General features: G+C 41.0%; 1 long non-coding RNA gene across 2 annotated transcripts; it reads left to right on the plus strand.

Moving 5' to 3' along the window:
* Nucleotides 1–3121: 3121 nt before the first annotated feature.
* On the plus strand, nucleotides 3122–7066 carry LOC130189352 (uncharacterized). Of its 2 annotated transcripts, XR_008830768.1 has the most exons (3): nucleotides 3122–3220; nucleotides 6358–6448; nucleotides 6723–7066. It is a non-coding gene; the product is annotated as an uncharacterized LOC130189352 (long non-coding RNA). The 2 variants fall into 2 exon arrangements; XR_008830767.1 differs by lacking the exon at nucleotides 3122–3220 and having other exon boundaries at nucleotides 5967–6448.
* The last annotated feature ends 1160 nt before the right edge of the window (nucleotides 7067–8226 follow it).

The following is an 8226-nucleotide window of genomic DNA, read 5'->3' on the forward strand; positions in this document are numbered from 1 at the left end:
GCCGACATCCGTTTTTCAAAATAAGATGTCGACAAATCATGTGTTACTTAAAAACCCTTTGGCGCTCCAGATCTGGGTCGTTTTAATGCGTTTACCGTGAACATCAGTATATAGGTGCGCACAAATGTAAGTGTCGGCTGATAAGATCCGAGAAGGGTGGGAAGGCGATTCTCTGATGCATCTGAGAATCGCCAAGGTCAATCGATAAAAGAGGAACAAAAAGGGAATTCATTTCTTACATAAAGAAATGAAAAAAGTGTTCAAGTGCGTTGTCTTTTTGAATGCTTTTTCAAAGGAATGCACATCTAAAAGGCCTTTTCTATTCCTTTTTAATCGTGGATGTATTCAAAAATGCATTTCAGAAGTATTAATACAAGTCTGTGGGAAGGATGCCGCCGCTCACACAAGGTGGTGTATAGCACCTCTCAACTGGCTTGTGTGTGTGCGCGCGCGCGCGTCTCTGTCTGTCTCTGTGTGCGTGCGCGCGTGTCTCTGTGTGTGTGTGCGCGCGCGTGTGTGTCTCTGTGTGTGCGTGTGTCCTTTAATCAACACAAGGCTCCACCAGGCTCCATTTTGCCAGTAATGAAGCTGCTGCTTGTGATAAAATGGAGGAAAGTTCAGCTTCCTATGCAGAGCTGACCGCGGGACACTGATTTTTCACCGCTGACCGTTCATGAGTCTGCCCTCAAAGAGCTGGCAAGGGTGTGTGAGTGTCTTTTGAATTCCTGTGTGGCCATGTGTAACCAAATATTTGCTGACATGAACCGAGTGTGTGTTCCTGTTTCACTGGGAGAGCAGCAGTCAGGGGGTCGGTCGCTTCGGGTTCCCTCAAAGGACCAACATCAGCATAACACCAGAACCTGCAGGGAGCCACGCACACGCACACGCACACACACACACACGCACACACACACACACACACACACACACACACACACACACACACACACACACACACACACACACTCTCAGCAGTACACTACACACACTGTTGTGGGTGTGTCAGCTAGTTGTCTTCTGATTGGCCACCGTCACATGAACCGAGACTTTCTATTGGCTCTGGTTTCATTGCAGCTTAAACACAGGGGGGGGGGGGGGGTGCACAGGGAGCTGAGACGCAAGTGTGTACAATACATGTGAGTGGTTCAACTCATATTACTGTTTACACACACACACACACACACACCTACCTACCTCCTGTCTTTACTTCACAGCTCTTCCATGCACACTGTGTGTGTTTGTGGGGGGTTGCTCATATACACACCAGTTCCCCAGGAGCCAGGTATCTAAGTGAGGGGGCGTTCAAACCGTTTAAAGGCAGTTTGTTCCAGAAGAAGAGCAGGGCTCCAGACTGCGACCAAATGGTCGCATTTTGCGCCTAAAATTAGACACAGTGCGAGTAAATTTTTCATCAACCATACGCGCGACGAAGTAAATAAATTTTCTTTTTTTTTTTTTTTATTTTGTTGTTTTTGTGTTTGTTCCCCGCTTCTACACTTCAGTTAAGCTAGTAGTTAGCAGCCTCGAACGACTGGACTGTTGACCGACATTAGAAGAAGAAGAAGTTGAAGAAGAAAGAAGAAACCAAAGAAGAAGAAGGGCGGCCTGTGAGGTGGGGGCTACTGTGTGAAAAGAGGCACCGCAGGCGAGGTGAGGCTGAGAGGTCCACGAGGATCCTCCCCACCGAGCGGCGGAGTCCCCCCTCCCGTTGAAGTTGAATCTCTGGGTCAACTCCTCAACTCACTCGCCCCCCCCTACCGATGTTCACGGTCAACGCATTCGATCTGATCTGAGATAACGTTAGGTTTTGGATTTAAGGACTTTAGGGAACATCCGGTTTTGCACTTTTAGTGGAAGTGGAAAGTGAACAACATCCGTTTATCAAAATATCGAAAAATCAATCACGACACGAACATATAAACACGAACATATAAAAGTAAACAATGAACTGATGTTGTATCTTATAAGTGTTTTCTAATTAGCTTAAAAATAAATTTACTGTAAAAAAAAAGAGTTTTATAAAAAGAGTTGGTAAGAAAAATTATAAGAAAATCTGTATATTTAGAAAAAGGTCAAGAGTTCCAGTTCCAGAATGATGACATGCATGATGATACATCTGATCATTTTTAATGTATCTCATTGGGACATTTTCAATCAATTAGAATTTTTTCAAAGTTTTCAGTTAATTTTTTAAAGAAATGAACTACTTAATTTTTGAGTTGCTTTGCTTTTAATGTTATATAGTCCCCCACAATAAAATTATGCTTAAATCAGATAAGAATGCTCAACACCGTGATCGGGTGATTGGAATCATGATTCGGATCGGGGGATTTATGATTCGGATCGGCAGATATCGGTGATCGCGATTACTGATCGGTATGATCGGTGATCGGTATTACGATTTATCGGTGATCGGCGATTGTGATCGGCGGTGATCGGTGATGATCGTGATCGCAGATACGATGATCGACCGGTGATCGGCGGTGAAAACCTGGATCCAACGATGATCGCAAACCAACAAATACATGATTGGCTACATCAAGTGCAACATGCACATGCTTCTCTCTCCTTTTCCAAAATATGTTAAACTCAATACAGTGAATTCTGAAGAGTTCTGAATTGTGAATGTTCATGAAGATGTTTTGCAACAGGAATAAGATTGTATATTGTCAAATTATTTATCAGTAATACATTAAAATGATGGGAAAAACTTTTGTGTTTATTATAGTGTGTCAGGTTTAGTGTGCAGAGATTTTTTAAGGCCACTGGGCTTTTTCCCGAGCCATGACAAATCCCGCCTGCACTTAAGGCAAAAAAAAAGTTCATGCTTGAAAAACAAAACAACTGTGTTCATCAGGTTTCATAAAGCGAATATGTTCTCAATAGTATGTTTCATCAGGGTGGTGTCACCATCCACGGCCAGATCACGGCAGAGCTGCCAATAGGATCACGCACTACCAGCTCGACTGCATGAATAGTTGTGCGCCACCAATGCCAAGAAAAAATTTTTTGGGACCACCAACACTCCATTTTGACCCAGGAAAAGTGCTTTAAATTTTCTTGAAAAGTTAGTCTGGAGCCCTGAAGAGTTTCTCTTCTTTCTTTCTCCTCGTCTTTCCTTCAGCTCCACATCGTCTGAGTCTGTTTACTCCTCTGTTGTCCCCCGATGGCTATTGCAGGCTAATGCGCTCGACTGCGGTTGCAGGTATCCAGACAGCAGGTACAGTGTGAATGAGATGGAGGGGTGGGCCCCCTCCGCTACTCTTTGGGTGAATACATTTTGCGACCTTGTCTTCCACAAAAAGTCGTTCCTATTTAACTTAACTGCATATCAATTATGTTTTTAAGGGATGCATATTTCCTTCTGGATTGAAGTGACAGTTTTAGAAAGTTTGAAATACGTTGACAAAGTAAATAAAATATAAATCAACAATACTTTAGGTTTAGGCAACACCACTACTTGGTTATGTTAAATACATAAAACATCATGGTTTGGCTTAAAATCACAACAAAATTCAAACAAAGCAAAAGTACTTGTTAGGTTGGAGCTATACAAGGACAGCGTACCCAGACACGTCACCCAGGCTACAAGGACTTCCTCAGACTCGTCTGTGATGTGTCAGAACTAAAGTTAAAGTTATGCTGTTTGATTTTCATGCGTGGGACCTCGACACAAGCGCTTTGATCTCATTTGTGCTCGTGGATTATGACATTGATTTGCTTTCATGTCGTGCACTGAAGAATATATTTCTACACAACTTAATTCCCAATGCAGTTTTGAATGAAATCTAGCTTCACGGAGACGGGGCTGACCTTTAAAGAAACGACATCTCAGTGTCATAGTTTGTACAATTGTAGTAATTCACGAAATGCTTTATGTTGAATTAAAGTCATAGTATAGTATGTTCTATATATATATCTATATATATATAGATATATATATGTATGTAATAAAGACGGCAACAAACAAACAAAAACATAGAGGAAAAATGGAAAAACGAGAGAGGAGTCAAAAGAATGCTTGGACAAGAGGATGGAGGATGGAGGATGGAGAAAGACAGAAAGGAGAGAAGACTTTGGGTTGGAAGAAGTGACCCAGTTACCTGATCACGTGATAGCTGAGAGAAGAGGCCAGAATGCAGCAGAGGAGGAGAAGAGCATGCACATCGGGGAGAGGAGAGGAGAGGAAGGACAACAAAAAGACAAAAGAAGGCCGGGAGACAAGAGAGGTCAGTTTAGAAGCCAGCGCAAGCTACTGGAGCAAACCAGCACCAGAACCTTCAAAAAAAGAACAGAGGAGGAGGAGGAGGCGGCCATCTGTCTCTAGAGGGTCCCAGAAACAAACAGAAGCACTCCCTCTTGCAGAAAGAGGAACTACTGGAGGAGTGTGACCCGTTAGCTCAGAGAAGACACGCTCACACAGAAACACAAGTGAACCGTGTGAATCTGTACGAGCTGTTGCTCTAACGATGTGCTCCAGACGGAGAGGTAAACGCTAAAGAGTTGTAATTACTGGTGTGTGCGACGCATGTGGGAGAGGCACACACCCAAAGAAAAAAGACCAGTCTTCTCTCTTCTCTCCAAACACCTGCAGAAAGATGGAGGAACATCGAGCGTCTGCGTAAAAACTCACGATAATGACTCGACAGTTAAAACCCTCAAGCGGCTGAACTTACTTCTGGAAAATGAATGTTCCTATGACTGCAGCAAAGGAGATGAGGTCCAGACACCCACATCAGGCAGTATTCACCTGGTCTCTGGGAACACACACACACACACACACACACACACACACACACACACACACACACACACACACACACACACACACACACACACACACACACACACACACACACACACACACACACACACACACACACACACACACACACACACACACACACACACACACACACACAAGCCACCGTTGAGAGGTGCTATACACCACCTTGTGTGAGCGGCGGCATCCCTTCCACACCGTCTTGTATTAATACTTCTGAAATGCATTTTTGAATACATCCACGATTAAAAAGGAATAGAAAAGGCCTTTTAGATGTGCATTCCTTTGAAAAAGCATTCAAAAAGACAACGCACTTGAACACTTTTTTCATTTCTTTATGTAAGAAATGAATTCCCTTTTTGTTCCTCTTTTATCGATTGACCTTGGCGATTCTCAGATGCATCAGAGAATCGCCTTCCCACCCTTCTCGGATCTTATCAGCCGACACTTACATTTGTGCGCACCTATATACTGATGTTCACGGTAAACGCATTAAAACGACCCAGATCTGGAGCGCCAAAGGGTTTTTAAGTAACACATGATTTGTCGACATCTTATTTTGAAAAACGGATGTCGGCTGATTTGACCACGGAGATCCGAGTGTCAGCTGAGCTGACCGCAGTTAATTAACTGTCTTCTCTTTAACTACTACACACTTAATATATATATGTGGTTCTTTGAAATAAGTTGTTTGAGAAATCATAGGTTAGGGCACTTATAACTAAGCTAGATAGCTTCAGCCTCGACCCTTTTGTTGAATTCTGATTGTTGTATATTTTGCTAAACTAAACTAAACTAAGGGGTTAAACAAGGGTTAGGGCTAAAAGGGGCCCCATCCCATTTGTGTATCCCAGAGAAACCAAACCACCCCGGGATGGGGTGTAGGAGTAGTCACACAAGGTGACTCTCGCCAAACCGTCCCGACCCGTTGGGGAGGGAGGCGATTGATGAATCGCTCCCCCCGTGTGGGCGGTTCAGAATCTTGTGGGATCCACAAAACCCTCTGCTGCTTTGCTGGAAATCACTTCTACTTACAGACTCTGGTTCGGTGCTCCGTGACGTCACGACTCACGAGCGACGTCACAGCACAGAACCAAAGCGCAGACATGTCATGTGACTGTTTCCATGGTGACGGACAAGGCCACGGAGATCAAGGCACTGACACGTGACTTCCACCAGGAAACCTGTTTATATGTATGTGCATGTAGTGTATGTATACAAGTACTTATGTGTGTACATACTACTGGTTATGTCCGTCACGGGACACAACATGGAACTATCTAGTCTTTCATGGAACAATGTAATTCTCAGGCAGGTTACTGATGCCACAATGGTGCTAAAACGCGAGCTCGCGATTAGCATCCGCTAGCTGAACGGCGCTATAATAATTAACTGTCTTCTCTTTAACTACTACACACTTAATAACTATCAAAATGTATCACCGCCGAAGCGAGCGAACATAACTTTAATATATATATGGCGCTTGTGAATGTTTCTCACCTGTAAACACAAGACAGACTCACATTAATAGCTGGTCACTGTCTGTGATATGCTGGTCTAACTTGTTTGTTAAGACTAGAATGACGGCGCCAGTCATGGAAAACCCGCTACTGCCCCTACTGGCGAACACGAGTATCGCCCTGCAGCAACTTCAGGTGAAAGCAGGTGAGTTTTGAGTTAACACAAAGCGTTTAAAATGATAATAACAAGAAAATAAGGATGATGGGGCAAGGTACTAACACACTACAATACAATAACAATTCTGATAAAAATATTTGCCCTTAAAATGTCCAGGGTGCCACATATGTATATATGTACTTATGTATGTGCATATATATGTATGTATGAATGTATATATAAATATATACTTATATGTGTGTGTACATATATGTATATATATATATGTTTACCATTTTAATTCCCTTTTACACCGAGTCAGGCCTGTACACCAAGTCCATCGTTCCTGCGAAGACTCGCAGCAGAAGACGCTACGCCAGGTTCACGAACTCTGTACCGGACTCTGGCAACTGGAATTCAGCCAGGAAACCACATGGGGACCCCACTGGACCACTGCCAAGGGGGACTTGGGACCACTAAGGACCAGTGGAGGGCTGAACAGGAGCCGGAGCGAGCTGCAATTCATAATACAATACAGCAAAAAAAGTAATAAGAAAGTCAATGTTTAGTATGTCATAAAAAGTCATAACAAAGCCATAGAATAGTTGGGAGAAAAAGTGATAGAAAACTAATAAAAAAGACATTAAAAAGTCAGAGTATATACAGGACTTTAAAAAAAAGATTAGAATATTGTACATCCTCTCTTTATTTTGTGTAATAATTAAAAAAAAAAAAAATCATGCATTCTGGATTCATACAAATCAAACTGAAATATTTGCAAACTTTATTCTTTTAATATTGCAGCTTACAGCTTTTACAGCTTAAAAATATCCTATTTCTAAATATTATAATAGAATATCATGAAAAAGTATGCTAGTAGTTACAAAAACAAATCATTTGAATAGTCTAATTAACAAAACACCTGACATTTTCCAATGTTTGTTTTTTTTTGTTTGCTGTTATAAATCTTTAACTAACTTTTTAATATTCAGATTTTTTGTATGAGATTTTATTTTAGAGTTTTTGCTGTGCCATAATCAGCAATATTAAAAAAAAAAAAAAGGCTAAAAATATGATCAGGCTCATGATGTGATGTAAGAATCTGAATACATTTTTGTTTTTTTAATTGCATTACAGAAAATAAAGAACTTTATATCAATATTCTAATAAAAGAAGAAAAATATGTATATATAAAAGTCATAAAAAGTCATAGAAAAGCTTTAGTAAAGTTCACCATATAAAGGCATCAGCAAGTCATCATAAATGAATTAATTAATAGAAAAGTAATAGTTTAGTAAGTCAAAGAAGTCAGAAAAAGAGTATCTCATTAAAAGTCAGAAAATAAATTATAGTTTAAGTTTGAATTTAAAATGTTGTTTTCTTTCAATATTCAACGACATCAAACACACCACAGAGATGTTGTCTCAGGTTGTATAACATTAATTTTGCCGCATATCTAGAGAAGAGGAAGAGGGAGAATAAAACCACCTTAACAAGCAACACAACAGAGAGTTAACAACAATATCCTTAAAACCAATGTAAAGATTGAGAACCTGTGACCCATGAAGAGGGGGCGGCGCCTCTATTTCTGTATTTCCCCTTTTCTTTTGGGACAAAGCTGAAGCCTCTTCAGTCGTCGTGCACCTGCAACCGTCTACACAATGAACACCAACCTGGGTTTATGGAAGGAAATGAAACTGTTGCAGTTTGCACTTATGAATGTTTTTTTTAATTTCAATTAATTTTGTTATTACTTAATAAAGTAATAATTTTAATACAATTACGTTTGTATGACTGTTTTTAGGAAACACTAAGGTACCTACTTC

The sequence above is a fragment of the Pseudoliparis swirei genome, chromosome 23 (genome assembly GCF_029220125.1).
Source record: "Pseudoliparis swirei isolate HS2019 ecotype Mariana Trench chromosome 23, NWPU_hadal_v1, whole genome shotgun sequence".
Lineage (NCBI taxonomy): Eukaryota > Metazoa > Chordata > Actinopteri > Perciformes > Liparidae > Pseudoliparis > Pseudoliparis swirei.